Below are 18,015 nucleotides of genomic sequence, written 5' to 3'. Positions count from 1 at the left end.
GCACTTCTTTAGAAATGCAAGTCAATGATCTGCTTGTTGAGTCAGTGATTACTTGTGCGGGGAGCTGTAACAAGGTGGCCGGGTAGCTCTTTGCTCCTGGGAAGCCTCTTACTTCTGAGGAATGGTTCTGAGATGAAATGAAAAGTTGAAGACACGGGGCCTCCATTCAAGACTTGTGAGGGCCACAGTTGTTTGGGATTCCTACTGCAGCTCAGCCTGAAGGGTCATTCTCATAGCACTGTTTGCGGACAAGATAAAGTGGGTTTTATTTGGAGGGCAGCCGCCTGTCTGATGTCACACAGAAGCAGCAGGAAGGTGGCTGTGAGGGGGTGAGAGAGACAGACTGACAGAAAAACTAACACACCCATTGATCAAGTCTCTCCCTCCCCAACCCAATTTTCTTTTGTTAGTGTGGATGTAGCATAATGTCTTCTTACATGTTTCTTACGAATCATCACCAATGTCAAGCAGTGGTGTCCGGTACTATCTGTATGCCGTGGGGGAATGTGAAAGATTGGCAACTCTGAAGTACAGAGAAAATAAATAAAACCTCTTTTATTCCTAATGATACGAACACAGTGGAACTAGTGTTCAACCACGTCCTATGTATTTAGCATAAGTGATTAAGCAAAGGTTTTGGAGTTAGACTGATGAAATTTACATCTAGGCTCCTCTACTTCCTGGCTGTGTGACTTTGCGTAAGTTACTGAACTCCTCTGAGCCTTAGTTTTCGGATCTGTAAAATAGTACCTCTTTCATGGAGTTCTTGGGAGTTTTTATTATTTATTTATTTATTTACTTTATTTTTCATTTTTACTTTAAAATATATTTATTGATTGATTGATTTGAGAGAGAGAGAGAGAGAGAGAGAGAAAGAAACATCGATTTGTTGTTCCACTTATTGGTTGTTTCTTGTATGTGCCCTGACTGGGGATTGAACCCATAATCTTGGTGTATCTGGATGATGCTCTGTTGGGAGTTTTTTTTTTTTTATCCTCACCCGAGGACATTTTTCCATTTTTTGTTCAGACAGAGCGGGAGGGAGAGAGAGGAAGAGAGAGAGGGAGAAACATCGATGTGAAGAGACACATCGAGTGGCTGCCACCCACACGACCAACCAGGGCCGGGGACAAACTGCAACCGAGGTACGTGCCCTTAGCGGGAACCGAACCCGGGTCTCTCTGTACTGCAGGCCGATGTTCCAACCGCTGAGCCAAACCGGCCAGGGCTCTGTTGGGAGTTTTTAAAGAGATAATGCCCCAAAGTGTTTGGCACAATAAACTTTAGCCTTTTTATTCTCTGAAAAGTGAAGGTAAAGTTAATTTAATTAAAAAAGGCTGGATAAACTCATGTGTGGTTAAGAGGTAGTGGCTGCATTGCCCTACTTTTAAAACTCTGAGACCTAGTTTCAGGGAGACCTCGTTTCTTCTCAGCCCAAGCATTGCTGTGACCTGGAATCTCCAGCCCTATCACCTGCAATTTGCTTATCAAGAAGATAATTTCTGAAGCTAGGAAAGCCCTGTCTAGAACTCCACTCCGTAATGTGCTCCCTCCTCTGAGTGTCTGCGTAGGATCTACTTTGAATGTTTAATGTAAAGAGAGATAGAGACACAGAGAAACAAATAATGATGATGATGATGATGATAATAATAATAATAAGAAAAGAGGACAGAAAAATAGGCACATCACTTAAGTAAAGTTTGCCATACAGAAAAAGTTGGATCATTTTGGTCCTGTCTTGCTCTTCCCCTCCCCAAATCAGGTGCCATTTCCCAAACACACTGGGCACTTTCACATGCTGGTGCATTTGATGACATGGTTCTCTCTGTCCAGGATGGCCTTCCTTTTTCTAAATTAAAAATGTTAAAAAATATATTTTTATTGATTCTTTAGAGGGAGAAGAAAGAAGAGGGAGAGAGAGAGAGAGAAACACTGATGTGGCTGCCTCCTGCACACCCCCTACTGGGGATTGAGTCTGCAACTGGGGCATGTGCCCTGGACCTATGACTTCTTGGTACATAGGATGATGCTCAATCCACTGAACCACAGCAGCCAGGTGCCCTTCCTTTTACTTTCCCAACATTTCCAATGCTTAAAAGCCTGGGAACCATGTTGAGTAGTTTTCCCCAACAGATAGAATGAATATTTCCCTCTTCTGTGCACCTATGCCACTTTGGAAATACCCCTATTATGGTCATTATTATAGTCTGCCTAGTTAGAAGCAGGGTATCTGTCCGCCCCTGCTTTGTAGGCTAGTAGTGTCTTATCTGCTTTGTGCTCTTAACAGGTGGCAGAGCACCTGAAGGTTCTGGGGGCAAAGACTGGGAGAGCCTTTGGTCATTTGTCATGTTCCAAGGCTTCCTTTTCTTGGCTAAGGGGCGCCTAACCAGCATGGCTGAGGCATTTCTATCCCACAACAACAGACTAGACAGGGAGTGGCTGTAGATTAGTTTTATATTTTATATGTGGCTTGTATTACATTATGATCATTTTTCAGACTTGTAATTTTGAAGTTCCTCTGGCAGGAACTAGAGGAAGCCCACTTCTCAATCCAGAGGAGATAGGAAAATTTGTGACTGGATACTGTCACTGTCAATCTTTTTAATCCTCACTTGAAGACATTTTTTAATTTTTTGTTAAGATAGAGTGGGAGGAAGAGAGGGAGAGAGAGAAACATCGATGTGAAAGGGACACATCGAATGGCTGCCACTCGCACTACCCAACCAGGGCCGGGGACAAACTGCAACCGAGGTTCGTGCCCTTAGCAGAAACTGAACCTGGGTCTCTCTGGACCGCAGACTGACACTCTAATCGCTGAGCCACACCGGCCAGGGCTCAATCATTTTTAATATAATAGGGAGGCAAGTCACTTGAAGAAAGGAGGGCTTTCTAGGTGGTGTTCACTATGCTTGACAGTGGACAAATCTTGTTTAGTTCACCCCTTCTTACTTGGGAGACCTTGATTGTCCATTTAGACTTTTAAAATATTGAATATTTAAAGAAAGAAAATTTGCGTTAGAAGTCTGAAAAACTAATGTAAAATCTTATTAGTTCTTAATATTGAGGACAAAAGAAAAGAGACTCTTCTGTAAAAGCCTTCAAACTGATGTCTTAGAGTTCAAATCTCTTACAACTTAATTTACAGGAAGAACCTGCTTATAATTCCTGGGGCCTTCGGGAGAAGGGAGACTGCCAAGATATTTGGACTAAACTGTCCCTAAAACACCAGGCTATAGTACAACCACATAGTTCAGAGGAGGTGGTTGGGAAATGCTAACTGAACAACACAAGTTTCTGCTGCCTAAAAATGTTTCTTTTTTCTCTCATTTTTAAAAAAATTTATTTTTAATTTTACTTTTTGTTACAGATGTTTCTCCTTTTTTACCACATTGACACACTCCCTACCCATCCCTCCCGCCCCGTCCCCGGCTTTGTTGTCCATGTCCATTGGTCATGCATACATGCAAATAAGTTCTGTGGTTTATCTCTTCCCTCCCCTCCCCACCCTCTCTTCTGAGGGTTGTCAGTCTGTACCCTACTTCTATGTTTCTAAGTCTACCCTATTACTCAGACTGTTATGTTCATCATATTCCACAAATAAGTGATCTTGTGGTATTTGTCTTTTTCTGCTTGGCTTGTTTCATTAGGATACTTTCCAGGTCCCTCCATTTTGCCTCAAAGGAAAAGAGATCTTTCTTTCTTACAGCTGCGTAGTACTCCATTGTGTATATGTACCACTGCTTTTTTATCCATTCCTCTACTGATGGACACTTGGGCTGTTTCCAGATCATAGCTATTGTAAATAGTGCTGCTATGAAATGAACATGGGGGGTACATATATTCTTTCTGATTGGTGTTTCAGGCTTCTTAGGGTATATTCTTAGAAGTGGGATCGCTGGGTCAAATGGAAGTTCAATTTTTAATTTTTTGAGGTAACACCATATTGTGTTCCATAGTGGCTGCACCAGTCTGCATTCCCACCAGCAGTGTACTAGAGTCCCCTTTTCTCCACACCCTCGCCAACACTTGTTGTTTGATGATTTGTTGATGGCAGCCATTCTGACAGGTGTGAGGTGATACCTTATTGTTGTTTTAATTCGCATCTCTCTGATGGTTAGTGATGTTGAGCGTTTCTTCATATGTCTCTTAGCCATTTGTATGTCCTGTTTGGAGAGGTATCTATTCAGCTACTTTGCCCATTAAAAAGGTTTCTTATGACAGACTGCGATGTCCATCATTTTAGAATGAGATGAGCAAAGCAATGATATAAGCTGAGGAACTAGTTTGCATGGCCTGAAACTGAACTTCAAATTCTATCATTTTAGTGCTCCATGATTCCATATATCTAAATCACAGGACAATTCAGATCCTGGGCAGGAATGTTAAATTCCTGGACTGATGGTGAACTCTGGGTAGGTGGTGGCCATGGGGCTCCACTAATTTGCCCTTGACTAACTTCTACCCAAGAGCCTGGGGCTCTGGTGTAGGTTTAAGAGTTGCAAAAAGCCTGGCCAGTGTGGCTCAGTGGATTGAGTGTCGTCCCATGAACTGAGAGGTCCCAGTTCGATTCCCGGTAAGGGCACATGCCTGGGTTACTGGCTCGATCCCCAGTAGGGGTTGTGCAGGAGAAAGTCGATTGATGTTTCTCACATTGATGTTTCAATCTCTCTTTCCCTTCCTCTCTCTCTAAAAAATCAATAAAAACATATTTAAAAAAATAAAGAGTTTCAAAGAATGGCATGAGGTCTCCCTTACCCCTGATCAACTGAGGAAATACGAGACCCTTCTCCCATTGACCACTGAAAATTCCATACTAGATCTGATATCTGCTCAGAATGAGTTCTCAACTCTTTAGTTTAAGTTCAGGTTTTGTAGTAGTCCTTCCTCATCCATGGTTTCGCTTTCTGCTGTTTGTTATCTGTCATAAACCTCGGTTCAAAATTGTTAAATGCAAAATTCCAGAAATAAACAATTCATAAGTTTTAAATTGCTTGCCATTCTGAGTAGCATTATGAAATCTTACAAGTCCCACTCCATCCTACCCAGGATGTGAATATTTTTTTGTCCAGTTTATCCATGCTGTATGAGCTACCCACCCGCTACCCACCTGTTAGTCACTTAGATCACTAGTCTGTCGCAGATCGACTGTCATGATATCACAGTGCTTGTGTTCAAGTGACCTTTATTTTACTTAATAACATCTCATTCACCTCACATCATCTTGTCATGTGGGCATCTTATCATCTCACACCATTACAAGGGGAAGGTGGAGTCCAGTACAATGAGAGAGAGAGAGAGAGAGAGAGAGAGAGAGAGAGAGAGAGAGAGAGAGAATATTCACATAACTCTTATTATAGTATATAGTTATATTCTGTTTTATTATTTGTTGTTGTGAATCTCTTACTATGCCTAATTTATAAATTAAACTTTATTATACGTATGCCTGTATAGGAAAAAACATCACTTATGTAGGATTTGGTACTATTCATGGTTTCAGGCATTCACTGGGGATCTTGGAACACATTCCCCCAGGAAAGGGAGGGCTGCTATAGACTTAGTTTGGCCACAGTAGAGTGAACTCTTTTTAAAAAAAATTTTTTTTTTTATCCTCACTCGAGGACATTTTTTTTTTATCCTTACCCGAGGACATTTTTCGATATTTTGTTCAGATAGAGTGGGAGGGAGGGAGAGAGAGAGAGAGAGAGAGAGAGAGAGAGAGAAACATCGACGTGAAAGCGACACATTGAGTGGTTGCCACCCACACGACCCAACCAGGGCTGGGGACAAACTGCAACCAAGGTACGTGCCCTTAGCGGGAACCGAACCCGGTTCTCTCCAGACCGCAGGCCGACGCTCTAACCGCTGAGCCAAACCGGCCAGGGCTCGAGGACATTTTTTTATTCATCTTCAGATAGAGCGGGAGGGAGAAAGGGGGGAAGAGAGAGAGAAACATCGATGTGTCTCTCACATCGAGTGGCTGCCACCCACATGACCCCAACCAGGGCCCCAACCAGGGCCGAGGACAAACTGCAGCCGAGGTACATGACCTTAGCAGGAACCAAACCCGGGTGTCTCTGGACCGCAGGCCGACGCTCTAACCGTTGAGTCAAACTGGCCAGGGCCGAGTGAACTCTTACATGCTCTTATCTGTAGTGCTGTGTTTTGCAGGAAGGGGAGCAGGTTGGGAATCACAGGATTTTCTGCCATTTTTCAATGAGAGTTGCAGGCAGCCCTTAGGATTTGGAGAACCGCAGGGTGTGCGCCTGTGAGGTTTCCCTGGGTGGTGCTCATTGAGCCTCTTTGTTCACACTTGTCATTAGCCCTTCATGTATAGCTAGCTGTCTTTTGAAGTTGGATGAGCCAGAGGGCTGGCCAACTTGGCTTACTCAGAGGGTGACTCTGGTGATGATTTAACTTCTGAGTGTGTACTTGAACTTGCCAGCTTCCTTGTACCTACACAAAGCGCAGGTCACCCGCGGCAGGGGAGGATTGAGTCTGCTTTTACTGGAAATTCTGCAAGTCCTGACCCTATGTGTCGAAAAGCAGGAACTGCAGGAGATGATTAAGGTGAGGTTGCAGGGAGCAGAGTAGTGTTGATGTGAGAGCTGGAGCTCTGGTATCAGGCTCCAGGGATGCAGATCCGTAGGACTGATTGGGAGACAGAATTTCATCTGGCTGCAAATGTGCCTTTGGTCTTCAGGGCCCAAATGGAAATCTAGGGGCTCTTTGGTTAGTCAGAGACAGAGGAGTTGTAAAATGAGAGAGAGGATGTTTCGTGCTACCATTTTCCCTGAATGCCTGCAGATTCTCTGGGATAAAAGAGGTCTGTGCTCACAACATGTAGCTGTACTATGCAGGTGTCTCCCCCAACCCCAAGGGACAATCAATGCATGTTACATATATTAAGATTTCTGGCCCTGGCTCGTTTTGCTCAGCGGTTAGCGTGTTGGCCCATGGACTAAAGAGTCATGGGTTCAGTTCCGGTCAAGGGCATGTACCTTGGTTGCGGTTCAGTCCCTGGCCCTGGTCAGGGTTGTATGGGAGGCAACCAGTCAATGTGTCTCTCTCACATTAATGCCCCCCCCCTTCCCTTCTTTCCTCCCACTCTATCTGAAGATAAATAGAAAAAAATATTCTAGGGTGAGGATTAAAAGAAAAAAAGATTTCTGAGCTGCCTGGTAGCAAGAAAACCATGCATAACTAGTCATTTTTGTAACTCACTTGAATAAGATCTTTCCCAGATAATGCCTATTTAAATTCAGAAGGCAGAGGTTGAGAAATGCAGCTTTAATTGTTGGGTGTGGTGTGAGGTTGTATAAGGTTGAGTTATACCTGGAAAATTCTTGAGAGAACTAATACAGATGGAAATTATGTGGCCTTGTGAGTAGGTTTTTATTTGTATTTAATTTTTTCTCATGTCCTCCATTTCTCCTTATAAACTATTTTAAACCTACAGAAAAGTTGAAAGATTAGTACAATAAACTCTTAAGTTATTTTATAACACATCACTCTTCAATGTTCAACATACACCACTTAAGAATACAGACATTTGTCTACAAAAATCACACTGTTATCTCTACTAAGACAATTAACCATTTAAAATATTTTTTTTAACATTTAAATGTTTCAATTGTACCCTTAAATGCCTTCATAGCTATTTTTTTTATTTTTATCAACTAATGCACAAATTACATTTTTGGTACTTATTTTTGTTAGAAATTTAGCAGCCGCCGCGAAGGGAAAAACGAACCAGAGAGGCCAACAAATTAGATAAAAACAGGTTCAGGTTTATTGGGTACACTCCTGGCGGGTTCACTGACTGGGGGACAGGAAGCCGCGCTCAATGTAGGGGCTTGTGTCTTTTATATCTGCCTGTTGCAGCTGGAATTTGTCCGTTAGGGTTTGGCCCTGCGGGGGCTATGCATGGAGCCTCTGGAATGCGAGTCGATAAGAGCAGGATGGGAGTTAATCTACAAGCTCGGGGCAGGCTGTTCCGGAACAGGGTGGGAGGCAAGGCTGAGCAAGCAGACACTGGTCGAGCACTTTGCCTGGCGCCAGTCCCCAGGCTATCGGACAATTTTAACTTAGAATAATTCTCCCCTCGTTTTTCCCCTTGTGATGCTGACCTTTTGAAGAATCCAGGCTAGTCTTCTAGAATGTCCCACCTTGTAGATTTGTCTGTTTCCTCCTGATGTTCACTTGTTCCTCTGTCCTGCTGGTCCTCGGCCCTGGCAGCACAACACACCGCCTGTCTCACTGCATTACAAGGAAGGGGTAGTAAGGCCCGCTCTGTTCTCACTGGAGGTTATTTAATTCAAATTGAAAGCCTAGAAAAGAGAACACCCATGCCTGAGTTCCACCCTACACCCATGAAATCAGAAGCGCTGGAGATGAAGCCCAGGTGTCCCTCGTTTCAAAAATTCCCAGGTGATTCCAAGAAGCAGTGTTACGAATCATTGCTCGATCTCCTGTTCTTTGTTGTATTGAGCTTCACAGGTCTGCGTTTTTAACAAACCGAAGTCAAGACTATCCACCAGCAAGGAGATTATGGCTTGCTTTATTGTGATACTTGCTTTATTATGGTAGTCAGGAACCAAACCCGCAATATCTCTGAGGTATGCCTGTGTATCCTATGAAGTACAGGTTAGACTCAGAGTATACGTTTTTGTCCCGAATACCTTGACCATACATTGCAGTCATGTAGGAAGCCTTAAAAAATACCTGATGCGTGGGTCTCGCCCCAGAGATTCTGGTATACTTGGTGTGGCAGCGTTGCCTAGGCACCGGGAGTTTTAACATCTCCGGTGATTTCAATGCAGTCAGGAAGACCCGCTGCCCCAGGTTACACTGTTTAATTTGCATCCTATCAGGAGGCGTGCAGTGTCGCACTGTTTCATTAGGTGTGATGCTAAATTCAGTAGGGTCACCACCGGGCCTTCCCTTCCTGAAGGTAAGTGGTCTTTGGTACGATACCTTGGCACTGTGTGAACACCCTATGCTAGCAAGTTTTCATATAATGGTTTGACCTTCCACTGATGATTGCTACCAGTCTATTACATCAGGGGTTATAAAACAGTGATCTAATCATGTCATTCCTTCTATTAGTGACTTTCTTTTGTAAAAAAGAGCCGTTTATTCTGCTTATCCTTTCCCCACCTCCTGGACTTGTGTTTTCATTTAATAACCAGCTACCATCATGATGCTTTTTGGATTTTCAAATGGTACTAAGTTTGGCCAGTGGGAGCCCTTCGAGCTAGCTTTTTTTTTTTAAGTAAAAATTTAAAATTGAAATATAGCATATAGAGAAATACACACAAAAAATCAAGTCTGTAGTTGGCAAACAGTTGTGTAACTAGCTCCTAGATCAAGAAACAACATTGCCAGTCGCCCCCCATTCTCTCTTCCTGTTGTCCCCGCAAGAATAAATCCCAGCCTTACTTTATTTTTTTGGTACATGCCACCAGCAGGAACTGAACCCAGGACTCTCTGGTTTGCAGGCCAATTCTCCAACCACTGAGCCAAACCAGCTAGGGCCTAGCCCTACTTCTGAACCTATTACTCAGTTGCCTGTTTTGGAACTTTGTGGAAATGAAACCATATAGCTTTTTTGTATCTCCTTTTTTTGGTATCTTTTGTATTTGGCTTCTTTGTTCATCACTGTGTTCATTAGATTCACTAGCATGTGAGTAGTTGTGGTTCTTTGTTTTTCATTGCTCCTGCAACGTATGTATCCATTCTAATGCAGGTGGACATTTAGAATGATTCTAACTGTTACAGTAGTGCTGCTATGAACATTCTGGGGCTTGTCTTTGGGTGAATGCATTGTTTTTTGGGGGAGGGAGACATATACCTCAGAATGGAATTGCTTGTTCACAGGATATGTTCAACTTGACTTGATCCTGCCAGTTTTTCTCCTGTTTTCTTATTTTATTTATTTTTTGTTTATCCTCACCTGAGGATATTTTCCCATTGATTTTTAGATAGAGTGGAAGGGAGGGAGGGAGAGAGAAAGAACCATCCATGTGAGAGACACATCGATTGGTTGCCTCCCACACAACTCTGACTGGGGCCAGGGATCAAACCTGCAACCCAGGTATGTGCCTTTGACCGGAATCGATCCTGTAGACTGATGCTCTAACCACTTAGCACACTGGCCAGGGCCTCCTGTTTTCTTTTGGTATAATCCTACTAGTCTTTATGTACTTCTTTTACTTTCTGGCAGAAGAGTCATGGGCTCATCCTGTATGCTCTCTACCCAAGCCCTGGAATCAGCCATTTCTCTGAGGAGCCCAGGTTCTTTGAGATAGGGAATAGATTTTAAATCTGACATCCAGGTGCTAGTTGTGTTTATTGCTACTGAGATGTTACTGCGTTTAGTAGACAAGCTAGGAAATACACTAAAGAAAACAATCATGTTTGAATGGACAATTCCAATTTAACGTTCAGGGTTTTTGTTCTTAATTCTGTTTTACTTTATATGCGTAACTCTTTTATGTTGAAAATCTTGGTTCCTAATATCAATATGTTTTGTTTATTTATTTTATTCTACATTTACATAAAACAGTTGCAAAATTGCAATACTAATATTACCAATGACAGTGATAGCATATGAATGAAGTAACATATGTGTGAAGTTTCAGATTTCTTCAGGGTTCTTTTTGTCTCGTGAGCAAATTTGATACTAAATTGAATGGCTTAAATTGAATGACGAGGATGAAAAATGTATTTAGTGGTTGAAGAAGGCGAGTGTTATGCTCAGAATATTGATTGTGGGGCTCGGCCCTTCCAGGCAATTATTGCTGTTGAGCTCCCGCTCTTTCTAAATTCCTTTCTGAAGGTTTTCAAGATTTCCACTGGGGAAGGTTGCACATGTGAGGGTGCACTTCCCTCTTCACTTAGAAGCCCGATGGTCAACATCCTCCCCTCACCCAGGGTGCGATAGTTAATTCTGTGTGTCAACTTGGCTGGATGCATACACTAGTCTAGATGCTGCTGTGAGGGGTTTTTTGTTTGTTTTTGTTTTAAAGATTTAATATTTAAATCAGCAGACTTTGAGTAAAGCAGCTTATCCTTCATAATGTAGTGGGACTCATCCAATCAATTGAAAGCCTTAAGAGAAAAGACTCGGGTCCATTTAAGAGGAAGGAAGGCAGTCTCTCCGCTGCCTTCAGACTCAAGAAATTAACTTCTTGCTGGATTTGCTAGCCTGACCCCCTGGATTTTGGATTTGCCAGTGCCCCAATGGTGTGCACCAAAGCCTTGAAATTGATCAATCTTTCTCTTTCCCCTACACACACACATACTCTCTCTTTGCTGGTTCTCTTTTAATGGAGAACCCTGACCAGAACACTGGTTATCTCAAACCTTACACAGAAAGGTTGGGGATCTCTGACATGTGGCCCAGGGGTGGCATTGGCATCACCCTGGCAGAAGGGGAATGGAGCAGGATGACAAATGGCCCTGCTGAGGGCGCGGGTGCAGGAAATGGTGTGTAAGAACCTGTTTCCCCTCCCACTCAGAACTTGGCTAACATGGTTACCAGCACATGGCAGGGGTGACTTGTGTTTGACTTGGAACCAGGGCAACCTCCTAGGCCAGGACTGCCTAACACGCCCTGCTGAGACGAGAGAGGAAGAGGCTCTCTGGGATCCTGGGTCCCTTGATGTAAAGTTCCTGTTCGTGGCTCTCAGGTGGGACAGGCTGTGTATATAACAGGTGGCTCGTGTTGGGGAAGCCCTTCCCCTCAGCAGTGGGAGAAAGTGGTGTTTCCTAGAAGCGAACTGGCCATTATGTTGTCTTAAAGAACCCACTATGGAGGTGTGATCAATCAATTCCTTTATGAAGAACAAATGATTTGGGTCAAGCTTATTGCTTTTTTTGACTATTTGATTTGATGTTGAGCTGGAGCTAAGTGAACTTGGAGAAAAGGATAATGGTGTCCTTTATTTATTTTTTTAATCCTTACCTGAGGATATTTTTTTATTTATCATCAGATAGAGTGGGAGGGAGGGGGAAAGAGAGAGAAACATCGACATGAGAGAGACATAATGACTGGTTGCCTCCTGCATGACCCAACTAGGGCCGGGGATGAACTGCAACTGAGGTACGTGCCCTTGACCGGAATTGAACCCACCACTCATTGGTCCGCAGGCCAATGTTCTAACGGCTGAGCCAAACTGGCCAGGGCAATGGTGTCCTTTCGATCGGTATTTTCCAACCATCTTCACCCAGCATCTGTGACTCTTTCTCTGTAGTTCACATGGAGCACAGGGTATGCATTTCAGACACAGCTGAGAGTTACTGCTTTTCACATGTTAGAAAACTAAAGGAACCTCTACATCAGCGATTTTCAACCCATGTGCTGCAAGAATTTTTAAGACACGCAGTAACCTTACTATTTAGTTAGGGGCAATGATCTTTTTCCCCTTAGATTGTCAAATTTAAAAAAAATGACAATAGCCAACACAATAGCCATCTGGTGCGAATGAATCAAAATTATACCTTTTTTGCTTTTTTGTCAGATCAGCAAAAAAAAGAATGTATTTCTTGGTGTGCCGCAGAATTTTAGGAACTAGTTCATGTGTGCCATGAGATGGAAAATCCTGGAAATCCCCATTCTAGATAATGTCAAAGTTGAGTTCTCTCAGCATTGTCAGACGTGCCGATGAGAATTTTTGGATTAAAGCAGTTCCTTATGCTTTAGATGCTGCCTATTGATTATATCCATGACGATGGAGAAGCTACACTCTGTCCTCCTTCACATCTGCTTCATGGAAGGTACACCAGCCAGAAATCTCCTTATTGTGGGTGACCTCAAACCACAAGCAAACTAGTTTAAACAAACAAACAAACAAACAAACAAACAAACAAAAGCAAAGAAATTTCCTGGCTCTTGTGACTGAGATCACAGGTAAACTGGCTTCAGTTGAGACTTGAGTCGGGACTCAGACATTCCGGCAGGATGCCCATCTTGGCCCCATTCCTTGGTGTTGGCTCTTCTCTAAGGCTCTGTGTTATGGTCCCTGCAGGCTTCAGGTTCCCATCTTTTTTACATACAGCCTTGTGTAGGATGAGAGACTGTGGGAGGCTGATGGCCTTGGAGGTGGGACATGTGCTTAGTGGGGCTGGGAGTGGGGCTGTGGACTGAGAGTGGGGAGGCTCCCTGAAAGACAACTGGGGTGCTGTGACCAAAGCCGGGGAAATAATGAGGCAAGATGGGATGCTGAGAGGCAAAAACAAATGGACTGACATACATGTCCACTTCATGATTTTTTAGATGGCTAATGGAGAAGACAACAATTTTTCTCAGAGATGAATATTGAATATGCTTTTGGACAATTTTCAGACCCCAACAGTTTATACCACATTGTCCAGAAGAGAAGTTTGGACCTGAAAAAATGCAAAAGCATGAAAAAAAGTCCCCTGTAGAACATTTATTAGAATGAAAGAATTCCCCTATAGAGCACTCATTTGTCTATTCAAAACCAGTCACACTACTGGCCTCGGAGTAGACTGATCATCAGAATCACTTGGGAATTATTTTTAATCATTTGTTTAAGAAAATCGAGTTACACTTATGCTGAAGTGAGCTAACCTTAAGTCTATAGCTCCAATCTATTGAGTCACAATCTATGCAAGATTTTCCCATGTTTTATATGTAAAAACAGCAGGATTCTCCCTGGCTGGGATTGAGTAACTTCATCCATTTAAGAACTCCATCCATAAAATCAACCTGGCTGGTGTGGATTGAGTGTCATCCCATGGACTGAGAGGTCCCGGTTCTATTCTGGGTCAGGGCACATGCACAGGTTGCGGGCTCGATCCCCAGTAGGGGGCATGCAGGAAGCAGCTGATCAATGTTTCTCTCTCACATCAATGTTTCTATCTCTCTCTCTAAAAAATCAATAAAAACATCTTAAAAAAACAAAACTATAAAATCAGTTATCTAGACTTGGAGAAAAGTTTCAAGAAACAACTCCTCGCCACCAGAATCATTTCTATTTTGCCCTGTTGTTCATTCACCCTTGCCAAAAGATTTGAATGAATTCCGCAGGTGTACTTGTTTCAGTAGACTGAAGGTAGGGCTCACCTCCTGGGGGAAATTCTTAGCTTCTGTGCCAGCGGTATCCTCCACGCTCTTAGCCGTCACTGCCAGAGCACCTAAGCTGTCGCACCAAACCCTCAACCCTTTCCCAGGACGATGCTCCAGGCAGCCCCCTGCAGCAATCAGAGCTGGCATGTCAGATGGAAATGATTTGACCATTTCTGGTCTTCCTAGCTGTCACCAAGAGAACAGAGTTAATTGCCCTCAAATCTTAGAGATCAGTAAACTGGCTGATGTTCCTTCCCTTGTGTCTGTGACCTTACTGCTTTTACAGGATTTTTCCCCCCCCTTGGCTGCAGTTATCAAAGCAGGAGGTAGGATGAGTATCAATGTGAGGTTGCCTAGATGTAGAAAAGTCAGTGACAGTTTCAGTGTCTATAATCTGTTACTAGGCAGGAGGGAAAATTCTCCAGAAAGGAAGTTTAAATTCTTTTAATTTAATTCTCAAAAGTTTGGTTGTAGGAATAAGATTTTTGCTTAACTCTCACTTTATTGTCAGCCTTACAAGTAAGTTTATGGGATAAAGAATCACCCTCAGGTCTGGCTGGTGTGGCTCAGTGGTTGAGCATCGACCATGCACCAAAAGCTCGCCGGTTCGATTCCCGGCCAGGACACATGCCCAGGTTGTGGGCCCGATCCCCAGTGAGGGGCATGCAGGAGAGGCAGCCAATCGATGTTCTCACTCATCAATGTTTCTATCTCTCTCCCTTTCATTTCCTCTGTCTCTAAAAAATCAATAAAGGAAAAAAAAAAAGAATCACCCTCAGCTCAGTCTAAAATATCAGTTTCATTAATGTGTATAAGCAAAGGAAAGCTGATTTTAAATAATAAAGAATACCAACTCTGTCTGGCTGGTGTGCCTCAGTGGTTGAGCGTCGACCCATGTACCAAGAGACCGCCAGTTTGATTCCTGGTTAGGGCACATGCCCAGGTTGTGGGCTAAATCCCCAGCTGGGGGGAGGTGGCCAGTCGATGTCCTCTCTCATCGATGTTTCTATCTCTCTCTCCTTCTCACTTTCTCTCTCTCTAAAATTAATAAAGAAAAAAAGAAGCCAACCCATTTGTTAAAAACGTACCCAAAATTCATTCGCAGTGTTCTTTCTATAGCTTCTATTATTTATGATGATTAGTTTTTGATGGAAAAATGAGTCTGGATCACGTTTTTCTCGCTTTTGTTCATGCAGTTTATACCTGGAGAAATGATCCATGGGGAAATCATCTTTTCAATTCAGATTTTTCTCTCTGAATTGAGCAATAGACTCCTGACTGATTTTCCTCGAGTCCGTTCTCTGCACGTGGCCAGATTTCTGGAGTAGATTCTGCGGACAGTGTCAGTGCCCCGGGGCGGTCACACCGCCAGCCCCATTTCCCTGTACCCTGCCTTGCTTTCCCAATGGCGCTCAGCACATTCTGAAATTCTTTGTTTTTTAAAAAAATCTGTCAGGATCCTAGAATGAATGAATGTTTAAAACCCTTTGATAGCCCAGGTTGGTTTGGCTGAGTGGTTAGAGCATTAGCCCATGGACCAATGAGACCCGGGTTCGATTTCAGTCTTGGGCACATACCTTGGTTGCAGTTCGTCCCCAGTCCTGGTTGGGGTTGTGTGGGAGGCAACCAGTCGATGTGTCTCTTTCATGTCAATGTTTCTTTCTTTCTCTCTCCCTTTCTCCTACTCCATCTGAAGATAAATGGAAAAATATCCATGGGTGAGGATTAACATGAATGAATGAATGAATGAATAAAACCCTTTGATAGCTTCAGTTGCCTTTAGGATTAAGTTCTGTCTCCTCACAGTACAATCCCACCGTTGTCTGTTTTTCTGGCCTCTCATCTGGTGCTTGTCCCCTTGAATCCACATTCTGGTCCCCACTGAAGCAGGTCCTCTTCTCTGGTTCTCCTTCCCATGTGCTCCCCCATCTCCAGAATATTTCTTTCCCCAAGCTGATTCCTCTTTACCCATGGCCCACTAGTCTGAATGAGTACCCTTTACCATGTGCTGGGCTTCCCTCATTACGGGGTTATCTTGATATTATTATCACTGCCCATTTATTTGTCCAGATTCCTCCACTAGATGTGATGCTGGGGGCAGAGGCCTGTTCACTCTGGTGTCTCTTCCAAGCCTGGAAGAGAGCCTGGCATATAGATATTGTTGAACCAATGAATGAACGAATAAGTGAAATATCTACAAGTAGCTTAGAAGTGATTCCATTTTTGTTAGCTGGGAGTAACATGAAAACTTGTTTTCTTTATCACAACTACTCTGCCCAAAAGCAGGATAAGGAAAAGGCAAGAAATCATTGGAGAACTGGAGAAATCATTTTCCCCAAATCTGTGGTAAACAGGTGATGTGGGTGCCTGGGTCGGTCACCAGGACACTTGCATTTACTTCCTCATTCTGACACATTTCTGGATTTCTAAAGCATTGGAGGGTAGATTCCAAAATTTCCTCAGCATCAGGAAAAAATACAACCAATTCCTTTGGGTCTAAAAGTTATGGGATTTTATACTTATTATTTAAAAAAAATTTTTTCTTTATTGATCTTAGAGGCAGGGAGATGGGAAGAGAGAGAGAGGGAGAGGGAGAGGGGGAGAGAGAGAGAGAGAGATAGAAACATCAATGAGCGAGAACATCAATTGGCCGCCTCCTGCATGCCCACCACTGGGGATCTGGCCCATAACCTGGGCATGTGTTCTGACTGGGGATCGAACTGGCGACCTCTTGGTGCATGGGTCGACGCTCAACCACTGAGCCACACCAGCTGTGCTATACTTATTGATTCATTAATGCCGTCAATTAATCTGAACTGAGATGAGGTGTAGCAGGCCAGATCCTTTTCAGGGAGATATATGGGGTTACTGATCTAGTCCATTTGAGGAAGGGAAGGGAATGTTCATCAAGGAGTCATCTGGATGCTGAGCATATCTTGGTTCCTGTTACCAGAAAACTGTGTCATCAAGGCTTAGCCTGCAGGAATGGGGTAGTAACCAAGAAAATATTTGAGGGGACCTGATGGTCAGTCAGTGAGAGTGTCATCAGGTTATGTTCCCCAGATGGGCCAATATAAATGATTCATTTGGGAACTAACTGGACACAGAGACAGGATGTGTGGGAAATTTAGTTGGTAAGAATTATGCCAGAGAGGATTCTTAGTGAGGGGGATGTGAAGGGCCTTAAATGTCTTGCTTTGAAGAGTTTCAAGCCTCCCAATCACAGCTCCATATGCCCAAAGGCCACAAAATGCTTTCCACGTGTCAGAAACTGTGGAGTCTTGAGCTAGGAGGCATCATGAGCCCCCATATGTGATAGTCCTGGAGGCTCTTGTAGTTTATTTGTTTATTAACAAGAAAATTTGATTTAGAGAGAATAAGAGAGAGACATCCATGTGAGAAACATCGATCGGTTGCCTCCTACATGCACACTGACCAGGGACTGAACCCGCAACCTGGGCATGTGCCCTGACCAGGAATTGAACCTTCGACTTTTAGGTGCATGGGACAACACTCAACCAACTGAGCCACGACGGCCAGGGCGAGGCCCTTATACTTTAAATGTTGGGGCAACTTTCAACTCAAAGAGAGAGAAACATTGACATGGGCTTTGTTGTTGGGAGCACAGAGGACCGTGGCCACCCTTGTTTTAAAGACCTTTGTAATAATCTGGGACAATTTCCCTTTGGTGTTCACGATGAGGGAAGGTTATTGGGAAAAACTGTCAGAAGATCCTTTCAGACTCTTGGTCAGATTGACGTTGAAGGACTTCTTAGTAGCCTAGTCTCTCTAAGAAATTGGACCAGAAAGATTCAAGAATATCTGAGCATTGTCTAAAATTAAATCTGTGGAAATATTAAGCAGAAAAGCTTTTTTTTTTTTGGCCTTTATTTTTCTTCTAATCAGGATATGAATTAATAGTC

Source organism: Molossus molossus, unplaced genomic scaffold, assembly GCF_014108415.1.
Source record: "Molossus molossus isolate mMolMol1 unplaced genomic scaffold, mMolMol1.p scaffold_m16_p_1, whole genome shotgun sequence".
Classification (NCBI taxonomy): Eukaryota; Metazoa; Chordata; class Mammalia; order Chiroptera; family Molossidae; genus Molossus; species Molossus molossus.
This window is presented reverse-complemented; position numbering follows the sequence as displayed.